This window comes from Saimiri boliviensis, chromosome 9 (genome assembly GCF_048565385.1).
Source record: "Saimiri boliviensis isolate mSaiBol1 chromosome 9, mSaiBol1.pri, whole genome shotgun sequence".
In the NCBI taxonomy this organism is placed as follows: domain Eukaryota; kingdom Metazoa; phylum Chordata; class Mammalia; order Primates; family Cebidae; genus Saimiri; species Saimiri boliviensis.
The window spans coordinates 100269509-100290878 of record NC_133457.1 but is presented as its reverse complement, the minus strand read 5'-3'; the positions used below and the strand labels follow the sequence as shown (position 1 = coordinate 100290878).

Sequence of the window (21370 nt, the reverse complement as noted above, 5' to 3'; positions counted from 1 at the left end):
GCTAAGTTGTTCTGCAAATGTTCTGTGGGACACAGTCCAAGCAGTCTCTGTTCTCATGGGAATAAATGTAATAGAAACATCTAGGGCTGCCAACTCACCCACCCATTAGTCTCACCATGTGCTGGTCTCCTGCCCCACAGCACCTTCTGGGACCAGATGGCCGAGAATGTCAAACCATCAATTCCAGGAAGGCCCTTGGATACTATCTAATCCCAGCCCTCATGCAGCTGGGAATACTAAGGCCTAGAGATTAGTGGGGACCTGCTTAAGTTCACAGCGTGAGCCAGTGGCAAAGCTAGAACACAACCTTGGGCTACCACCTCTCTGGTCTACTGGCGATTTATTTCACCCTCCTTGTGTCTTGTTGTGTCAAGCTTAAGTTTACATATTCAAAGTTCAAGAGTCTAGTTGCCTCTGCAAGTCTAATTCTGGGAGGTGGCCCTATGAAAAGGGGAATAACTTTGGAGACAGAAAGACCTGGGTTCAAATCCCAGCCCCGCCACTTCCTCGCCTAGTGGCCCTTAATTTATTTATATAGTAGAAAAAGACAATGGGGGCAGAGGCTAAGAGCATAGTCTACAGTCTTAGCTTTGCCATTTCATGATGGGTGAGTCACTTTATCAACTGCTGGTTCAGATTCCTCTTCCGTAAAACCTGCCTCACCTAGTCTTCCAAGTATAGAATGAGAAAAATATAAATGAAGAATTGGGTACAAGGCTTGCTATGAAGCAATAACAGATATTAATGTTATCTCTTTTTTTCTGTCTTTTCTTTTTTTTAGACAGGGTCTTACTCTGTCGCCCAGACTGGAGTGCAGTGGCATGATCTCGGCTCACCACAAGCCTCTACCTCTCAGGCTCAAGCGATCCTCCCACCTCTGCCTCCCAAGTAGCTGGGACCACAGGCATGTGCCATCGCACTCAGGTAATTTTTGCATTTTTTGTAGAGACAGGATTTTCCATATTGCCCAGGCTGGTCTCAAACTCCTGAGCTCAAGGTATCTGCCTGCTGCGGCCTCCCAAAGTGCTGGGATTATAGGCGTGAGCCACTGTGCCCAGCTGCTATTAATATTAGCTTTAATGCTATGATTGGAGTATGTTTTCTGCACGTAGCAAGAAGGTACCTCTTTCTCAGAGCTCTAGTTCTCCCATTTCTCATCATGGAGTCATGGAGTGTTAAGCTGGCCAGGCCCTGTATCACAGACAACAGAACCATGATCTAGAGGGAAATGGCACGCTGAAGGTCAAGGAGCAAGTTAATGAGAGGGGTGAACTAGAACCCAGATCTCTTGAATCTACTGACTTAATTCCCTAAACACAAGCTCTTACTTTGTGTGGGGGCTTGGGGGTAGAAATGGTGGTCTTTCAGACCCCAAATACTAAAGGGTAGCTGGACCTCAGCCAGAATGGAACTGGAGTCACCTTGCCCTCACGGCAGTTCCAGGCCAGAAGCAAGGCAGGGCTCCGTGCTGGTGGACCAGGCCACCTGGGCCAGCAGCCAGAGCGTCACCAAAGGCACAGCTCAGGCCCTCTCACCAGCTACATAATAAAGTAATTATGGGATTAGGGATAAAATTAGTCACTTGTGTAATTATTTTTCTTAGAACAAGAGCAGAAAGGACCTTTTTCAAGAGTGGTTCCTTGGCCCTCCCAAGAGTATTCATGCAGAGACACAGATGAGTGCACATGCACACAAGCACGTGTACACACACAGCAGCGATGGTGGTGTGTGGAGCAGGCACTTGGCTTTCCGTGGGCAGTACCTCACAGCAGGTCCCACACCTACCAGGCCTACCCCTAAAGGCCAGGGGTGACATTTCCCAGTGTCTGCCTCACTGAACACGTTTATCACACTATCACAGGTACACTGCCTCCCTTCTGGGCCCCCCATCATGGAGAATCTCACATCCCACTCCCAAGCCACAGCACATCAGGCCTGGACTCCCAAGTCCTCCCTCCATCTTGGATACTAGTGGTACAATTCCAGCAGGACCTGGAGGTCCAGTAATCCAGAGAGATATTTGGTACTGGCTGCTGTGGTAGGTATAATAATGCCTCCCACAAAGATATCCGTGTTCTCATCCCCAGAATCGGGTGAATGCCACCTCGCATGGCGAAAGGGACCTTGCACAGGTGAGCAGGTGAAGAGTTCTGAGATGGAGAATGGTTCTAGATTATCTGAATGGGCTCCATGTAACCACAGGGGTTCTTGTAAGTCAAAGGAGGAATTGGGGGAGTCAGAGTCAGAGGAGACATGATGATGGTGGCAGAGGTGGGAGAACACAGCGACTAGAAGGGACCATGAACCAAGGCATGTGGGCAGCCTGAAGAGCTAGAAAAGGCCAGGTGAGGGTGCTCCCTTAGCAGCTCTGCCAACACCCTGACTTCAGCTCCATAAGGTCCATTTTCAGATTTGACCTCTAGAAGTCTAAGGTCACCCATTTGTGTTAAGTATGTGGCAATTTGTTAGGACAGCATTAGAAAACTGACACAGCCACCTAGGGAGGGGTCCTCAGAATTCACCTTTCCCTCCAGACCGAAACTCCCTCCTCAAGGGCTAGCCAGGGAGACTCTGTGGAGCCAGATATCCCCTGGATATACCTCTGGGGAAGAAGCCTGAGCTGGGGCCCCAAGCTCTGCCCTTAAGAGATAACCTTGTGGGGGAAAGCACCTCAGAAAGAAGGTGATGGCTCTGGGTGGCAAGGGAGAAACCCTACCTTATAGCTCCATCCAGGAACTCCACCCCTCCTACATATTCTCGAACAGAGGGCCACCTACCCCATAAACCACACCATCCCCAGCAGTAGCCTGGCATCAGGGAAAGAAGAAGCCTGGTTCTGGCCTCGGCTCTGCCCCTGTGTCACCAGGTGGTGAGAGACCAGCCCCTTCCTCTCTCTGCGCCTGACCATTGTCATCACGGCTCACTGTACATCGAGTGTCTTCCACACTTTCATGCATAGAAAGCCTCACAGGGAACCTGTGAGGTGGCTCCCTGTCATGATGCTCACTTTACAGCTAAGGAAGTGGGCTCAAGGTGGTTAAGAGGGGAGGCTGGTTTGAACCCAGGCAGCCCACTCCATAGCCCTATTCTGCCTCCCACCTTAGAGGGAATGAATGGATGGACAGAGGAAGGTTGGGAGCAGTCCCTACACATAAGGAACGGGCTCTTCATATCTAAGAGAAATTTTAAAAAGGCTGGGTGCAGTGGCTCATGCCCGTAATCTCAACATTTTGAGAGGTCGAGGTGGGTGGATCACCTGAGGTCAGGGGTTCGAGACCAGCCTGGCCAACATGGTAAACTATCTTCTAAAAATACAAAAATTAGCCAGGCATGTTGGCATATACCTGTAAGCCCAGCTACTCAGGAGGGTGAGGCAGGAGAATCACTTGAACCCGGAAGGCAGAGGTTGCAGAGTCAAGATCGTGCCATTGCACTCCAGCCTGGGCAACAAAAGCAAAACTTCATCTCAAAAAAAAGAAAGAGAGAGAAATTTTTTAAGAGAGAGAGAGAGAGAGAGAGAGAGAAATAAAAAGCAGTTCCTGCCCATTCACACTGGATGCTGTGGGTTAAAGGTTGGCATAGCAGTTTGGCAAGTTTACCAAGAACCTATTAAGGCAGCCACAGCCTTTTACCCAGAAGTCCCTTCCGGGGTCTTCACCCCAAGAGACATCATCATCTGAAATACAGGAAGAGCATTTTATGCAATGTTCATTGCACTGTTATTCATAACAGCAAAAACTGGAAACAGCCTGAATATCCATCAGCAGGAAGAGGGATGAGTCGATCATGTGTTTAATAGAATCCTTAGTAACGAAACAGAAGGCAGCTTCCAATACATCGGTAAGAGAAAAACGCAGGACAGTACTGATGATGCAGTAGAAATTATGGGTATGAAAGAAAGAGCAAAGGAAAACCAGTGAAAGGAAACACACCAAACTCCTAACCATATTCAGAAGTAATTTTTTTCTGCTTCCTGTTTTCCCAAATCTTGGTACTATGCTATTATGGCTTTAATTTAAAAAAAATAATAATAACTGCCAGGCACAGTAGCTCATGCCTATACCAGCATTCTGGGAGGCTGAGGAGGGCAGGTCATTTGAGGTCAGGAGTTTGAAATCAGCCTGGTCAACATGGAGAAACCCCATTCCTACTAAAAACAGAAAAATTAACTGGGCGTGGTGGTGGGTGCCTGTAATCCCAGCTACTTGGGAAGCTGAGTCATGAGAATCACTTGAACCTGGCAAGTGGCGGTTGCAGTGAGCTGAGATCAAGCCACTGCACTCAGCCTGAGTGACAGAGTGTGATTCCATCTCAAAATAAATAAATAAATGCCGGGTGCAGTGGCACACTCCTGTAATCCCAGCTACTCTGGAGGTTGAAGTGGAAGGATCCCTTGAGTCCAAGAGTTTGAGGCTGTGATCACACCTGTGAGTTGCCACTGCACTCCAGCCTGGCCAACATAGTGAGATCTCATTGTTTTTTAAAAATAAATAAACAAATCGAACTTTTAAAATTAAAAACCAGTATTATTTTAAACATGACAATAATAATTGCAATGCAGCCCTGAGGAAGTCACACGCTGAGCAGTTAAGGAGAGGAGCAGGAACAGGCAAATGAGGGCAGGCCAGAGAGGAAGTCGGAAAGCCAAAGGGCAGGGTGTGCTGTCCCAGAGACCAAGGAGAGGGAGCACTTCGGGAGCATCGAGCCTGGGGTCAGGGTGGCCTGGGACCCAATAGTGACCCAACACTTCCCCTTATCCCTTCCAACGGCATTCATAATAGCAAACCAGGTGCCAAGAATGATCTAATAATCGAGCCTCACACATTCCCCAGGAAGGCGCCTGAAAAAGTGCCCCCTCCATGACCAGCGGCCCCAGGAGCAGTATTTGCAATGCAAACCAGGCTCCCAGGTGAAGCGGTAACACACCCACCTGTGGCCATTCACCACCAGTCCAGCCCAAGCAAAACAGAAGCAGCCTCATGTACAATAGCCTAGTCAGAATTTCCTAGTATCTTCAGGATAGGACTCTCTTGATCCATACCATTCACCAATTCTACCACCTGTGTTTCCACAGGGACTCCAAACATCCCCAGGACCCACTCCTCACCCCCACCCATGCTGGCTTCCCAGGCTCATCCCTCAGCCTCTTTGAGACAAGTCCCTTAGATTCTGTGCCTCTTCCATGTAAGCTCCACAAGCTTGCCCTGAGAGTCACATCCTCGTTGGCACAAATCCACTCTCCCAACACACCCATCAGCCTTTTTTCTTCTGACAAACTCCCCTTCCTCCCTCTCTCCAGTCACCTCATCCAGGACCCCAGACAAACCTCAGCAAAACAGGGAAGGTCCCCTAGCAACTCATGTCTGACTTCAATGTCCCATCCCTGCCTCCCACCATACCTGTGACAGACAGTGGCCAGGTCTAGGCTGCTGCCTCCAGAGCCCAGAGGTTGAGGGAGGCTAGGTCACAAAGCTAAAAACTAAACCAGGCTCTGAAGGCCGACAACCTAAGAAGCCCCTCTGACCCTCAATCTGGTGAGTCGACAAGAAGAGGAGCTGAGTCACTACCAGATGCAAGCCCATCACCCCCATGCTAAGAAACTTAGTCCAAATGCACGGGTCATCCTCCTGGGTAGCCTGTGGTAATGAGTGTCGCTGGGCCAAGGCAGGGCCAGTACCAATTAAGCTGCTCCCTTTCCTGCCAGTGACCTCAGTCTCATTACTTTGCTCCATTTTCGACTCATCTGAAAAATCCTCATTTGAGCTCCCTGGAGGATCTTAAAAGTGTTACTCAAACATTAGCTCTGACACACAGCCTCCCCCATCCGCCCAAGGCAATACTTTTTTCTCCCTGCTTTTTGGCACTGCCAGGAGTGAGCAGTATCTAAGGCCCGGCCTGGGGCACCTCAGGTCCTGCAGCTGAGGGTCCCTCCTCATCCCCATCTCCCTGCCTTTCCCATCTCCTTGCCTTGTTTAGAAGAGAGAGCAAGGGGCCGGGTGCGGTGGCTCAAGCCTGTAATCCCAGCACTTTGGGAGGCCGAGGCGGTTGGATCACGAGGTCGAGATTGAGACCATCCTGGTCAACATGGTGAAACCTCGTCTCTACTAAAAATACAAAAAATTAGCTGGGCATGGTGGCACGTGCCTGAAATCCCAGCTACTCAGGAGGCTAAAGCAGGAGAATTGCCTGAACCCAGGAGGTGGAGGTTGCGGTGAGCCGAGATCGCACCATTGCACTCCAGCCTGGGTAACAAGAGTGAAACTCCGTCTCAAAAAAAAAAAAAAAAAAAAAAAAAGAAGAAGAGAGAGTAGGGAAGGGAATTGCTATCTCCTATATGGCAGACATGTCATCTTGGCAACAAGCCCTGTCAAGTGGCATTATTATTCCTGTGTGATAGATGGGGCAACTGAGCCACCCTCCCAGGTTACCTAGCCAGCAGGTAGACAAGTCAGGCCTGGAACCCAGGACTGCTGAGCTCCAGGACTCTTCTAGCTGCCCAGCCCCACCCTGCAGCAGACACGAGCACCCATCATTCATTCCTCCTGGCTTCTGATCCTGTGCCTTGGTCCAGGTGAGACAGATGAGGACAAGAGGGGTTGCAGGAGGTGGGACTTCTAGGACAGGCTTCAGGGAGCACAATTTTCCTAGAGAAAACCAAAACAACGCTCAAAGCTGGTTGCAACTCCCTATTCTGACCTGCATCTTACAAGGGAATCTACAAGAAAGAGAATCCAGGCAGAGGCACGCAAGAGGCATGAGGAGGACTATGGAAGGTCAGAGAGGAGGGCATCTGGGCTGTGTGGTCAGGGAAGTCAGAGTTCGAAGGACCCGAGTTTAGCCCAGTGCCTTCATTTTTATAGGATAGGGAAACCAAGTCCCAGGGAGAAGAGGCCTGCCCAAGGCCAAGAGTAAGTCTGGGTATGCCAGGATTGGTATATAGGTTTTCTGATTCTTAGACTAGTTTTCCTGGACCTAGGAGGATGAAAGTCCTGGAGCAGATGCTGCCTGGGATTAGTGAAAGATGGATGAACAAGGCAGTCCGGCACCCCGAGCTGAGGAGGTGGGACAGAGACACCTACACAGTGCATCCATGGGGACTCCAGCCTTGCTCATCTCTCACCTCAGGGAAGTTGTAGGCAGAAGAGATGCCCTTCCATTCACCAAAGCTCCAGCTCCAGCAGGAGCCAATCAGGCCTCAGAATAAGGCAGAAACTTTGGTTCCCCTGGCAACTCAGACAAAGGCATCTCCTCATCACTGCAATCAGCTTCGATGGGGATGCAGACTATTCCACCCAACCCAGGCAGGGCTCTCCTCTCCCTTTCTGGTAAGGAGGGGTACCAACCCAATCCCCTTGGTTTTAGCCCTGAAACTTCAGTCATATCTCTGAGTTCATCTCAGATGGCAGGCAGAGTAGGGATGAGCCTCACTGTTGGAGGCTTAGAATGATAGCTGAGTCCTCTCTAGTCTGCGAGGGTCCTCCTGCTGCCACTAGGTGTGTGCCTCTGAGATGGGCCAGGGGCTGTGCTGATGCTCATCAGTTCATCACCCCATCCTCCCCTACAGAGGCAGTGCCAGCTGCATGCCATGGGAAAGCCTGTAGCTGCCAGTGAGGTGCCTGGGTCAAGCCCAGCTGTGGCATTATTCACAATGATGAGTAAGTTTCATGAACCTTCTCTTGTTCCCATACATAAGGAAAATTAGACTGGATAATCTAAGACCTAAGTTTCTCTGGAGTGTGAGCTTCCCATCCATATTCATCAAGAAAACAATGGGAGGCCGGCACGGTGGCTCACGCCTGTAATCCTAGCACTTTGGGAGGCCGAGGTGGGTGGATCACCTGAGGTCAAGAGTTCAAGACCAGCCTGGCCATCATGGTGAAACCCCATCTTAAAAAAAAAAAAAAAAAAAAAAAAGGGAAAGAAAGAAAATAAGAAAATAATGGGAAGAGGGAGCAAGCAGGAGCTCACCTTTCATCACTCTTGAAAAGTTGCCTAGCCTTGGTCCAGAGCCAAGGAACACATACATAAAACGCTCCACTAACTGGAACTGCCTCTTTGTACAAGCTTTGAAGAAAATCACAAGAAAACTGATAGACTCTGAAATACAGCTTCCAAATAAATCCCCAGCTTTGTCACCACCAAAGGGGGCCAAGCGGCCACCCCTCCTTAGGAGGCATGCACAGTGTCCCCACGGGGGGCCCTCCTCATCCCTAATGGAGGAGTCATCATTCAGAGATTTCAGAAAGATTTTCTACACCGAGAGTCAGATAAAAGAGAGGTTTCTCAGGGAGCTACTGAATTCACAGAAAAGTCAGACTACAGGCATCAAAACCCACATGCACTGTCCGTACTTTTCAGCTTTATAATCTCATCAGCCACCCCATTGAGAAAGCCTGCAGTCATCCAAGATGAGTTTCTTTCTTCCCCCTCCCTTCCCCGACACCCATCAGGCCCCACACTCCATTCATTCTCGGTCTCTATTCACTCTGTGGTCTGTTCTTCTACACTTCCACGAGCCTGAGATGAAGCCCACCACTTCTCCCCAGGCCACACCAACAGCCGGCCATCTGTCTCCTGGTCTCTAGCCTTATCCTTCCAATTCATCCCCCCACTGCCAGAAATCAGATCACATCATTCCCAACCTAATACCCTGCAGTGTCTTCATCGCTCTCCAGATAAAGTGCCAGCTCCTGGCCCAATATACACACGGGCTGCAGGAGCTAGACCCACTGGCTGCTCCACTTGCCTCCTTGCCATCCCCAACACACACAGGAAACTCCTGCCACTCCAAAGCACCCTCCTGTTTTATGCCGCTATGCTTTTTTCTGTGCATTTGTTGTTCACTCTACCTTTTTGAATCCCTTATCGTTGAATGGAAGATAATAGCTCACCTTTACAGAGTGCTCAGTATGTGCCAGGCTCTCTCCTAAGCCCTTTGCAGGTTCTACCTAATTGATCCTCTGCAAGAAAACTATGAGGCAGGTACGAACAGCAGCCTGTTTACACATGAAGAAACACAGTCAGAGATGTGGATGAGCCTGGCAGAAGTCACACGGTTGATAAGGGAAGGGGCTCAAATGGAAATCCAAGCATCTGACTCTTAGGCCACTCCTATCCTCCGATCCCTAGAAACAGAGTAAAGGCCAGGAAGTTTCCCAGCCTGTCTCTCTCTGGGTTTGTCCCCAACTCTGCACCCCCACCACCATACAGCACAGCCCCTTGAGTATGAAAAGTGGCTGAGCCCACACCTCAGAAGCAGAGCTTTATAGTTACATTAATGGCCCAGCAATGACTTCCAGCTACTGTCTTTCAGGAAGTCTAAACTCTTTGGCCGAGCATCAGGAACCAGCAAGATCTGGCAGGAGCTCATCACTTTCCAACATTAATTGCCCGATGCATCCCCTACCGCCATGTATGCAATCTATCAGTGGGTATTTATTATGTCTGCCATGTCAGTTCTCACTAAAAGCTGCCATTTATTGAGCACCTAAGAGCCATACCCTATGCCAGGCACTCAAGCAGCACTCTCTCATTTCCTTACAAGTCACTCATTCATTCATCCAACAAATACTTATTGAATACACTGTGTGCCATGCCATGTGGAAGCAAGAATGAACATGACATTAAAAGAAAAAGACAGGGCTGGGTGTAGTGGCTCACGCCTGTAATACTAGCACTTTGGGAGGCCAAGGAGGGAAGATCACAAGGTCTGGAGATTGAGACCATCCTAGCTAACACAGTGAAACGCCGTCTCTACTAAAAATACAAAAATTAGCCGGGCGTGGTGGCAGATTCTCAGCTACTCGGGAGGCTGAGGCAGAAGAATTGCTAGAATCCAGGAGGCAGAGGTTGCAGTGAGCCAAGATCACGCCACGGCACTCTAGCCTGGGTGACAGAGAGACTCAAGAAAGGAAGGAAGAAAGGGAGGGAAGGAGGGAGGGAAGGGAGACAGAGAGAAAGAAAGATAAATAGCTACAAATTGTGATAAGCATTATGGAGGAATCAAGAGGTGGTGGCAGAAAGCAGTGCACGGAGTGGGAGGACTAACTTAAATGGAGACATAAAGGAAAAGAAGGAGCCAAGGCGGCAAAGAGCCAGGAAAAGAATTCTAAGAAGAGGGAACCTAAGCATGTGTAAAGGTCTTGAGGCTGGAATGAATTTGCTAAATTACTAGAGAGAAGACTCCTGTGGCTGACGTAAATGACCAATGGAGAGACAGATGGCTGGAACAGGGAGGCAGGGACCAGCTCACTCAGGGCTCTGTACACCATGGTAAGGAGTTTAGATTTTATTCTAAGGGCAGAGGAAAGGCACTGAGTGACATGGTCAAATTTGTGTTTTGCAAAGTTCACTCTGGCTGCCACTTGGAAAGGAGACTTGAGAATATAGGTGGTATATGTAATGTACACAAAGTAATTCACATTGAACTGGCATATAGGTGCTCAATGAATGTTAATTCCCTTTTCCTTCTTTCATATGTAATGTACACAAAGTAACTGGCATAGCACTGGCACATAGGTGTTCAATGAATGTTAATTCCCTTTTCTTTCTCTCTCTATGCCCCATCTCAGGCTGGGAATGTCCTCTTCATCTAACTCCCATTCCTTCTTCTGATCTATACATTATCAGAACTTAAATTTTCTGCCCAGGGTGCTGGCTCACTCCTGTAAACCTAGCACTTTGGGAGGTTAAGGCAGATGGATCACCTGAGGTCAGGCGTTCGAGACCAGCCTGGCCAACATAGTGAAACCCCATCTTTACTAAAAATACAAAAATTAGCCAGGCATAGTGGTGGATGCCTGTAATTCCAGCTACTTGGGAAGCTGAGGCAGGAGAATTGCTTGAACCTGGGAGGCAGAGGTTGTAGTGAGCTGACCTGAACTAGACCCTGGGCTGAGCTGAAGGTCAGGAGGAACGGGAGGCAGCAAGTACAAGGAAGGGCCTTTCCTCTGTTCTTGTTCTCTGCCCCTCCCCCGATCATGGTTCTCAGAAAGCCTGGTTCTCAGTCAATTACGGTCTCAGGGTAAGTGGAGCATAGGAGGGGACTTAGAGAAAGCCCCTTCTCTAGGTATCCTCTCTCCTTCTGCTTGAGCCAGATAAGGGCAGGCCAGACTGTAAAAAGAAAACTTTGCCATGAGACTGGATCCTTGCTAGGATGTTGGCTGATCCTATCAACATCCCCAGGAAGCAAGCAGGGGTTGAGGCACTCATTTTACCCAGCCAGGACCTACAGCAGTCAGTGCTCTATCATTTATTTAGGGATGGAGAGAAAATGGCAAAGCCCTAACTAGAATCATACAGCGTGGCTATCTGAGGATTGCTGAGCCCAAACCCCATTGTACAGGTGCTGAAACTGAGGTCCAAGAAGGGAAAGGGGCTGGCCAAGGGCCACATACCAAGTAAGCAGCGGAATCAGGACTAGAAGTCTGCGTAGCTTCTGCCTTCCAGCTTCCCAGGAAGCCTCCCTTGAGAAAGGTGAAAAGGTAGCAGAAGTGAGGCTGGAATTTAGGGGCATGGAGGTAAGGACAGGGCAGCACTGCCTCCTCAGACCTGCCCCACCCCAGCTCCCAGCCCTCACACTGCTCATGGGTGCGGTCAAACCTGCCAAACCAGTCTCTGTGCCAGAGCCGAGTCACAGAGCCCAGAGCTGCAGCGGTGTGAGTGAGGCTGTGGACACCAAAAACCAGGGGTCAGGAAAGACACAGAGAGGCTCTTCCAGGCCTGCTAGCTGAGGCCACATGGCCATTGCCTGGAGAGAGGATGGGCGCTCACCACTGAGCGGCTCCACCACCAGGAATGGCGCACAGCAGGACTTACCAGGCCTCCTGTCCCCATTAGGCACAAAGGCCTGCCCTCTGCATCGCCCTCTCCTCTGGGCACTCAACCTATCAGCTGTCTGCGTCAGTTGGGCAGGAAACGTGACAGGAGGCAGGGAAACATGACAAATGACATGGAGACACTTTTACCCCCCAACCAAAGCACCAGGATAAAATGTGGCCACTAGAAGAACCACTAGATTGAGTAATCATGTGGAACAGAACTACTGCCACATTGACTCACATCAGCATATGATATGAGCAAGAAATAAAACTTTGCTGCAGTAAAACACTGAGGTTTGAGTGTTGTTTGCTATAACTAGTATTATTTATGTTGACTTATGAGTAGACTTGCTGGATCACAGGCTATGTGTATGTCCCAATTTACTAGAAAATAAAATTTTACAATTATTGTTGAAAAAAAAAAAAAAACCTGGCCGGGTGCAAACACGCTGTATCCTTTGCCCTCCCCCACACCACGAGCAAGGCCCAGAAACAGCTGAGCACACAATGCACTTGTGCAGGGAGTGGTCAGTAGATCTGGGTCCCAGCATAGTTTGGTGGCACTCAGCAAAGTCTTGGGGAAAGAGGCCCCTTCTAGGGCTTTGGTTTCACTACCCTTCCTGAGGTAGGACTAGGTTAACTGCATAGTTTTCAGGGGCCTTGAAAGTCTGCTCTCACTCCACCTGCACTCCAGCGCTCCCCACTTCCTGCCCAAAGGAAAGCATAAGAGGTTACACCCACCAGTGTGTGGGGTCTCTGCTGGACAGGTCTGGCTCCTGTGTCAGGGGCTGCCTTGATGGAATCTGTTCCGTCAGCTCTGAGAAGCCAGCAGGAGACTCCTCAGGCTAAAGTATGGGGGAGCTGATGAGCTACCCATCCCAGAGGTCACTTCCAGGGCATGTGAGACCCAGGAGCCAACTGCTAGGCAGGAAGGGACCTTGGAATCAGCCTGGGCTCCTGTGAGCACATGAGACATAGGCCAGGCAAATGCCCCACAAATGCCAGGGACTGTTCTCATATCCCAACCAATCCTCTCCTTTGGTAGATGGGGAGGAAGAGAACCCGAGAGTCAAGGACCAGCCTAAGGTCACCCAGCAAGGCCATAGCAGAGGCAGGATCACAGCCCAAGCCTGACCCCCAGCCCGGGGCTCCCAGCATATACTACCTTCTCCAACAGAGGTATTTTTCCAAATTCAAAATCATGCATCCCATGGAGGAACCAAGAGACATCTTTGTCACTACCCCTTGGGAAATGCCAGAGAATGGTATGAAGTTCTGCTTTCGGGCTGCTATAAAAAAACACCATCAACTGGGTGGCTCATAAACAACAAAATGTGTTTCTCACACTTCTGGAGGCCAGAAGTCAAAGATCAGGGTGCCAGCAGATTCAGTGTCTACTGAGGGCTGCTTTCTGCTTCAGCGATGGTGCCTTCTAGCTTGTCGTTATATGGTAGAAGGGAAAGCCGGCTCTCTGAGATCTCTCTTTTTTTCTTCGTGTCAGACAGGTAATATGCTGACACTGTAACAAGGTTCAAAGGTGGCATATCTCACACATGTGTGTGAACACCCAATCATCATGCTCAGGAACCACAAAAGGCTCTGAGATCTCTTTTACAGGGGCATTCTTCCATTCATGAAGGTGGAGCCCTCATGACCTCATTACCTCCCAAAGGCCCCACCTCCTAATGCCATTACCTTGGCGGTTAGGATTTCAGCAAATAAATTACAGGGGGACACAAACATCCAGACCATAGCATGTGTTTACTTGCCATGTTCGCCTCTCTCAGTACATAGGACAGTGTCTGGATTATGGTAGGAAGTCAATAAAAATTTGCTGACTAAATCAGGACCCAATGGAGGAGCAGCTGGAGGCAGAATCCATTTCCAGGCCCAAGCACTGGGGTGGTAAGTAGGAGAACGAGAAACAGATGAGAGAGAAAATATGAATCTGGCTGTCCAGACTCAGGCTCCAGCCAGGCTACATCAAACAGGCAGGGACACGGTTGGCCTAGAGCTTCAGAAATCCTGGGTTCAAAGGCAAAAGGCAGATTGCCCCCATCATGCTGAATGAATGGACTTCAAGGCCTGTGTGTGCTTCTGTGGCTTGCCAAGTTCACGGGCCAGTCCCTCTTTGCTCACTCAGTCTCCAGCTGGACTGACTGCCCTTTTCCTCCTCTGTACTCTGTAGTCTGGTGTGTAAGACTCAGCACAGCCTCTGGTTTTGAATCTCAGCTTCACCAACACTTAAGCAAATTATGACACCTTTCTGTGCCTCTGTTTTCTGATCTGCCAACTAGGGATTATACTATGACCTATTTCTTAGGATGAGGATTAAATGACTTTAAGTCATACAGAAATGAATCACTTATAACCATGCCTGGCTTAGAGTAGGGGGTTGATGAATGGTCATCTGTTTTAATGGTTATTAGCGCTTAGTAATAATGTTACTGACAGTTTCTAGCTGTGATCAGTTGAAGGCCAGAACAGCAATGTCAGGGGCTGACTCAAACTGAAGAGGGCCACTTGGAGTGTGAAACAAGGACTAGCTTGCTCTGGGAGAGAGCACACCTGGGCTCAAGTTCGCCTCTATCAGGCTCACCACGTGACAAGCGCAGAGGGTTCAGAGGAGGAGGGTGGGCAGGGAGAGTGGTATTGAAGAATGGGCTGAGATGGGCTTACCCTGGATGGAGGGCAGTGAGCAATCTATCATTGTTCCTCCCCTGCTTAAAATTCATCAGTGACTCCTCCTGTTCTTCTGAATCAAAGCCAGCCCTAATCTCATCACAGGATTCCAGGGTATTTTGGACTGGCATGAAGATACCCTGCCCCACCTTGCCCTTTATTATTATTATTATTATTATTATTATTATTATTATTATTGAGATGGAGTCTTGCTCTGTCATCCAGGCTGGATTGCAGTGGCTCAGTCTCGACTCACTACAACCCTCCCAGGTTCAAGCAATTCTCCTGCCTCAGCCTCCCCAGTGGCTGGGATTACAGGTGCGTACCACCATGCCCGGCTGATTTTTGTATTTTTAGTGGAGATGGGGTTTCACATGTTGGCCAGGCTGTTCTCAAACTCCTAACCTCAAGCAACCTGCCCACCTCAGCCTCTCAAAGTGCTGGGATTACAGGTGTGAGCCACCACACCCAGCCATACCTTGCCCTTTCTTTTGGCTATGTTTCTGATCCTCCCTGGTCCAATCAGCTGTCAGCCTCCTGGGCAGTCACCCTGCTCTCCCCAGGGCTGGTCAGAGCCCCTTCGGGCACTGCAGCCCCTGAGCCCGCCGCTGCTCAACTCTAATCACACCACGTTGTCCATGCTTGATTCTTCTTCTGAGTCTCCCTCTTGACTATGAGGAATGAGAGAGGTCTTGTCACATTTATATCAGTTTCTCAGCATCCTCAGGGACAGCTCAATTATAGAAGTGCTTGGTTAAGGTTTGCTTAATGAATCAAGGGCTGGAGGAGATAGCAGAAAAACTTATTTCAACCCCCTAAAACTCTAATCAATTGCCCTGTGTGAGTCATTTAATCTTTCCAGGCCTCTGTTTCTTTATCTGTTCAATGAGGATCATTATTCTTGCCCTGCCTCCTCCACACACAGCTGCTGTGAGGATCAAATAAATGTGCTTTTTAAGATGTTCTTGCCAGGCGTGGTGGCTCATGCCTGTAATCCCAGAACTTTGGGAGGCCGAGGCAGGCAGATCACCTGAAGTTGAGAGTTTGAGACCAGTCTGACCAAGATGGAGAAACCCCAACCTTACTGAAATACAAAATTAGCCGGGTGTGGTGGTACACGCCTGTAATCCCAGCTACTCCATAGGAAGGAGAATTGCTTCAACTTGGGAGGTGGAGGTTGTGGTGAGCCAAGATCGCACCATTGCACTCAAGGCTGGGCAACAAAAGCAAAACTGCGTCTCAGGAAAAAAAAAAAAAAAAAAAAAAGATGTTATTATATCAAAACAAAGTTTTTAAGTAAAATAAATTAATTAATGTTACCTCTATTAATGCATTCATTCAACAAATATCTATTAAGCACCAACATGTGCAGGGCATGCTCTAATATGTTCTCAGGTATTCTTTTTTTAAAAAAATTGAGATATAATTTATGTGCCATAGAATGTACCACTTTACAGCATACAATTCATTCCTCTTGAGTATATTTACATACAGAGTTGTGCAATCATCATCACTAATTCCAGAATTCCAGTTGTTGCTGTTAAGTGCTGAGCTGTAACCTACAACGCTCCTTAGGAAGCTGGGCCTCTGGTTCTGGTTTGGCCCAGATGCTACTTTTCTGGGAAAGCCTAGGGTACCCCTTGGAAGGATTTCTCTGGAATAGAAGTAGGCACTCAGTACACTCTGTGTTTCATTTAATGAAAGAAAGCGGTAGATTTTCCTGGGGAAAGGCCCATCGTATAAGCCCAGTTCAAGCTTTTTCCTAGCCTTGCTTCTCTAAGCTGTCCTGAAGGCAGCGACTGTGCTGACCCCTGCCTCAGTTTCCCTATCTACTCCCTGAGCAGCAAGCAGGCTGAAACCCATTCCTCCAATAGCCCACAGAGGGATGCCCCCTAACAAACGGCTAATCTTGTCCACCTTGTCAGAAGGAAAAGTCTAGCCTGTTACGTTAGCTGAGATTGGCAAGAGCAATTAGTTAGGGCTGGATTTGGGGAATGCTCAAATACAGAACTGGTGAGTGAGGCTTTACTCTGGAGGCCTTAGGAAGCCTGGGAAGATCTGAACTCAGACCTTCTGAGTTCTGGGCTGAACCAGAGAGGGTTCCTGGAGGTGGAGAAGGACTAAGAGGCCAGCCAGAGGCTCTCCCAGTAGCTGTCAGCACTGGGCACTGAGAATAAGGGTCAGGTTTCCTGGACACTGGCTTCTATCTTCTAGCCCTGCTCCGCCAGTATCATCTGTGTAACCCTGGAGAAGTCACTTACGTTCTCCGAGCCTCAGTTAACCTACCCACAAAATGGGAATAATTATGCCCTCCCTGCCTTACCTCTCAGGATTACAAGGAAAATCAGATAAGATGATACACTGAAAAACCCTTTGTAGAAAAAAAATATAAAGGACTTTGATTCTAGTTCTAGTGTGAGCCAGGTGATAAGGACCATGGGGTTGAAGGACCCTAAAGAAAGAATTTCTCTGCCCTTCTCTGCCTCCTTTTCCCTTACAGAAATGCTGGAATCCCTTCAAGAAGGACTGAAGAAATCCAGGGATTCCAGAGACCATAAGAGTCACAGAAGAAATACTGGATGTCTGGACCTTATGTGGGTGACATTCCTGAGGCCTGGGTCCCCCAGAGACACCCCTCTGGCTCTCAGGCAAGCAGCAAGCCAGGAGGAATGATCTGTTACCACATAGGGGAGAGGCTGGAGAGCAGCAAGGGTATCCAGAGTCAGCATTCAGAGCTGCTGCCACAGGAGGAGGAATTGACAGTCAAGAACAGGGGAGAGAAGGAGCTGTTTTCCATGTTGAGTCTCCACGCTATGTCCCTCCTTCAAGACTCAGTGACACAGCCATTCATATTTCATGTGATAACTACATTTGCATCACTTTCCTTCTCTGAACCCCAACTTTCTCATCTGCAAAATGGGATGATAAAACCCCTGACTCACTGTGAGTCCAGCTCAACAAAAATAACTGCTATTCTTCTATCCTTGGAAACCAAGAGAGCTCCTAGCACTACATCATACTCTTTCCCCTGATTTCCCACCTGTGCTGTTTGGAGAAAAATCCAAAGGCACTTTAGGGACAGAGCCCAGGCCTCTGGGGCCATTATCCACCTTCCAACAAACAGATGAGTTTAGCTAAATGACGGCACAGGAAGAAGGAGCCCCTTCATGGGTGAGAGGCACGTGCTTTAACCTGCTGTCCAGGGAGGACCTGGAGAACCCTCTCTCTCATCAAGGCTGCTAGAGGTCATTCTGGTGTCTGGAGCTCTGTGCTGTCTGGAGAAAGTGCTGATCTTTGGGGAATGGACCATTCTTCCCTTCCCTCCATTCACCACCAGGAAGAGGGGAATGAAGCACTGACGGTTGTTGGTGCCCAGGTGCCCTTGTCTACCCTCCAGATAGGGCCTGCCCACCTCACATCGGGAGGTAAGGAAGGAACTGGGCACCTGTGTTGAGCTGTCCTGGAGAAGATCAAACCTTTTCACATCTCTGAAGAGAACAGTCTGGAAGAAGGAGGCACCATGTGTGGGGCCTGAAAGCACAGCTGGCCGCAAACATCCCTCATCCTCACCCCCACCTTAGCTCTTTGGTTCTCCCAAACACTATCCCTGCTTCTCTCTCCAAACCTTCCTGGAGACTCCTCCCTGAACCAAGTGTCCAAATCCTATTACCCTTCAGCCCAGATCAGATCCAACGTTCCCTTCTCCCACGTTCCCTGATCTCTCTCCTCTGAACTCTGGTTGCATTTTTCCTGTACCTCTTAATGGCAATTTGCATGCTGACTGTGTCTTGGTCACATCTGCACACATGTATTCCCCCCTAGGGGACACAGCTGGCGGCAGTGGGTCCTGGTACAGGCTCTGGAGCTAGGCAGACCTGAACTCAAATACCAGCTTTGCAGTTTCTTAGTCATGGGACCCTGGGTAAGTCATTTATTTCCTCTGAGCCTCAGTTCCCCCTGGAAAATGGGGACAATAACAGAACCTACTCTCTAGAGTTATTGTTACAATTATTATTATTATCATATTTTTGAGACAGTCTTGTTCTGTCGCCCAGAACTGGAGTGCAGTCATACAATCTCCGCTCACGGCAACCTCCATCTCCCAAGTTCAAGTGATTCTCCCGTCTCAGCCTCCTGAGTGGCTGGGATTACAGGTGTGCACCACCACACCTGGCTAATTTTTGTATTTTTAGTAGAGACAGGGTTTCACCATGTTGGTCAGGCTGGTCTCAAACTCCTGACATCTATTGATCCACCCACCTCGGCCTCCCAAAGTGTTTGGATTACAGGCGTAAGCCACCGTGCATGGCCTGTTGTTGCAATTAAATGAGATAATACACACAAAGATTTCAACATGGAGCCTGGCACAATGTTAGTAATATGACTTATTGTGATGGTGACCATTCAGGCAAGTTCATGGATGATTTGTCTCGACATCTCCTGAAACACCTAACGCAGAGCCATATGCTGGCTGGATGGATTTGTATGGAGGTAGATGTGTGCATTGCATAGGGAAGCCCTTTCCAACAGGCAGAGCAGTGCAACTGGAGCTTGGGCTGCCTCTGTAGGTCATGAGCTCTGTACATACAAGCAGAGGCAAGATGGCCGCTTGGTCTACCACACAGAGGCTGGAGATGCAGTAGTCAGAGCATGGGTTCTATAGCCAGACCCCTTGGGCTTCAAACCCAGCTCCATTACTTACTCAAAGTGTGGCCTTAACTGGACCTCAGTTTCCTCATATATAATAGGGGGAAATAACAGTAATAATAAGACCTACCCAAAACACTGTCATGAGAGCTAAATGAAAGAATACACATAAAGCAACAGAACGTGCCTGGCACAGGAAGAGTAATTCAATGCACATTAGCTATTGTTATTACTGTTGGTATTCGCATTACTATAACTGAAGAGGGGAGTTATAGCCCTTTGCAGGTCTACGAGCTGTTACAACCAAGGGTTCCACTAATATCTCAGCATGTTCTCATGGTCTGCCAACTGGCTTCTACTCCCCTTTTGTCTGGGGCTAGCTCTGCCCCTCCATTAGCTACATGGGTAGGCACCTGACCCACACCTGGCCACTCGGAATATTACTACCCTGCCAGCAACAGTGATTAAACCACTCAGAGTCCTTCCCTTGGATTGACATATAGACTCTGGAAGAAAGAGTCTCCGTTTTCTGTTTGGATTGCTGAGCTGGAGCAGTGGACAGCTTAAAAGGGAGAGATAAGCAGTGATGGCAGAGAGAGAGCGTCAACCTGATTCCTCATTCTTCAGTCCCATGAACTGCCCCAGGATCCGTTAAAGTCATTTTTTGGTTTAAAGTCACTTTTTTTTGAGATGGAGTCTCGCTCTGTCACCCAGGCTGGAGTGCAGTGGTGTGATCTCGGCTTGCTACAAACTCCGCCTCCTGGGTTCAAGCAATTCTCCTGCCTCAGCCTCCCAAGTAGCTGGGACTACGGGTGCGTGCCACCATGTCTGGCTAATTTTTTGTATTTTTAGTAGAGACAGGGTTTCACTGTGTTAGCCAGGATGGTCTCAATCTCCTGACCTCATGATCTGCCTGCCTCGACCTCCCAAACTGCTGAGATTACAGGCATGAGCCACCATGCCCGGCCTAATGCCACTTTGAGTTGAGTTTTTGTCACTGGTTTCTGAAAAAAAGCCATGCCCAATTGTATAGATCCTAAGATAAGGTCAGTGCTGGCCATGGGCAGGGCCAAGCAGAAGCCAGTATTATAACTACTTTTATGTATGTGGCACCACCCCTATCATCTGGGTTACGGTAAGCAGTTTTCAAAGCATGTTCTCAAGAATACCCTGACCCAGTGGTCTTAAGACCCTGCTTCCCAGAGCCCTGAGAATTTACAGAGGTATCTCCAAAAGCACCTGGGAAACTAAGAGCCATGAGGAGGGCAAAATTCTGGGTAAACTGCCCTAGAACCAGACAAGTTCTGCTACAAATGCTTACAATATTGGGTTTCTGCTGCCCAAAGAGATATAAAAACTCTATTCGAATTGACACTTAGAAGAGCGTACAGCAGTAGCTAGGGCTAATGTGTTCATCTGCGTTCTAAAGAAGGAGAAACGAGGGTTCAGAAAGGGGACGTCATGAGACCATCACAGCAGAGGAAGGACTTGTACATGGGGCTCTAGACTCACAGGCCGAATAGCTCTGACTGCACCCAGCTGCCTGTGAAAGTCTATTATCTCTCCTGTTTCCTGTCTCCTGCAATAAACTGATGGTGGTTAGTACCTAGAGTCTCATCTTTCTTGGCTCTGACTCCTACAGAATTGTCTGCCTCTGAGCTTGGCAACTTGAAAGGCTTTAGGAAGCTTGAGGAATGTGTGGAATAAATGTATGAGCCGATCTCAACCTCCCCTTACCTAGCCTGCCTCCCCTATGCGCACATACTCTGAGCTCCCGGTCTCCCCACACGTGTACCCAAATGTCAGGGAAAGGCTGGGCAGGCCCCTCCCGGGAACTCCTAATCCACCTCCGCTGTCCTGGCTGTGCTGTGGCTGTGGACAGAGGATTCCTTGTTCCCAGTGCTTCCTGCCCAGAGATCTCCATGGGGCCCATGTAGGAAGGAGCCAGATCACTCCTTTTAACTGAGCTACAGTCACCCTCTACCCCCACCACTCCCAGGAGCAACATGCTCACAGCTCTGCCCACCATTCATTCTACCTGCCACAGCCTGGCTCGGCCCCACTTCATCCCCCATAGTACCCGCTCCCTACATGTGCGTGCACATGTGCACACACACATGCGCACACACACAGAGAAATGGAAAGCTCTCCTAGGGGTACAAAGATACTTCACAACAAACCAAAATAAAAAACCAGAGGATTCCGGAATGACAACATCACAG

The 21370-nt window shown here is 49.0% G+C and overlaps 1 protein-coding gene and 1 non-coding gene across 5 annotated transcripts in view; both read right to left on the bottom strand.

Moving 5' to 3' along the window:
* The window catches only part of EPB41L1 (erythrocyte membrane protein band 4.1 like 1), a 171984-nt gene that overhangs the window by 98753 nt on the left and 51861 nt on the right, over positions 1-21370 (bottom strand). The window lies entirely within an intron of this gene.
* On the bottom strand, positions 13315-13418 carry LOC120368011 (small nucleolar RNA U13). The gene has a single exon (XR_005582241.1). It is a non-coding gene; the product is annotated as a small nucleolar RNA U13 (small nucleolar RNA).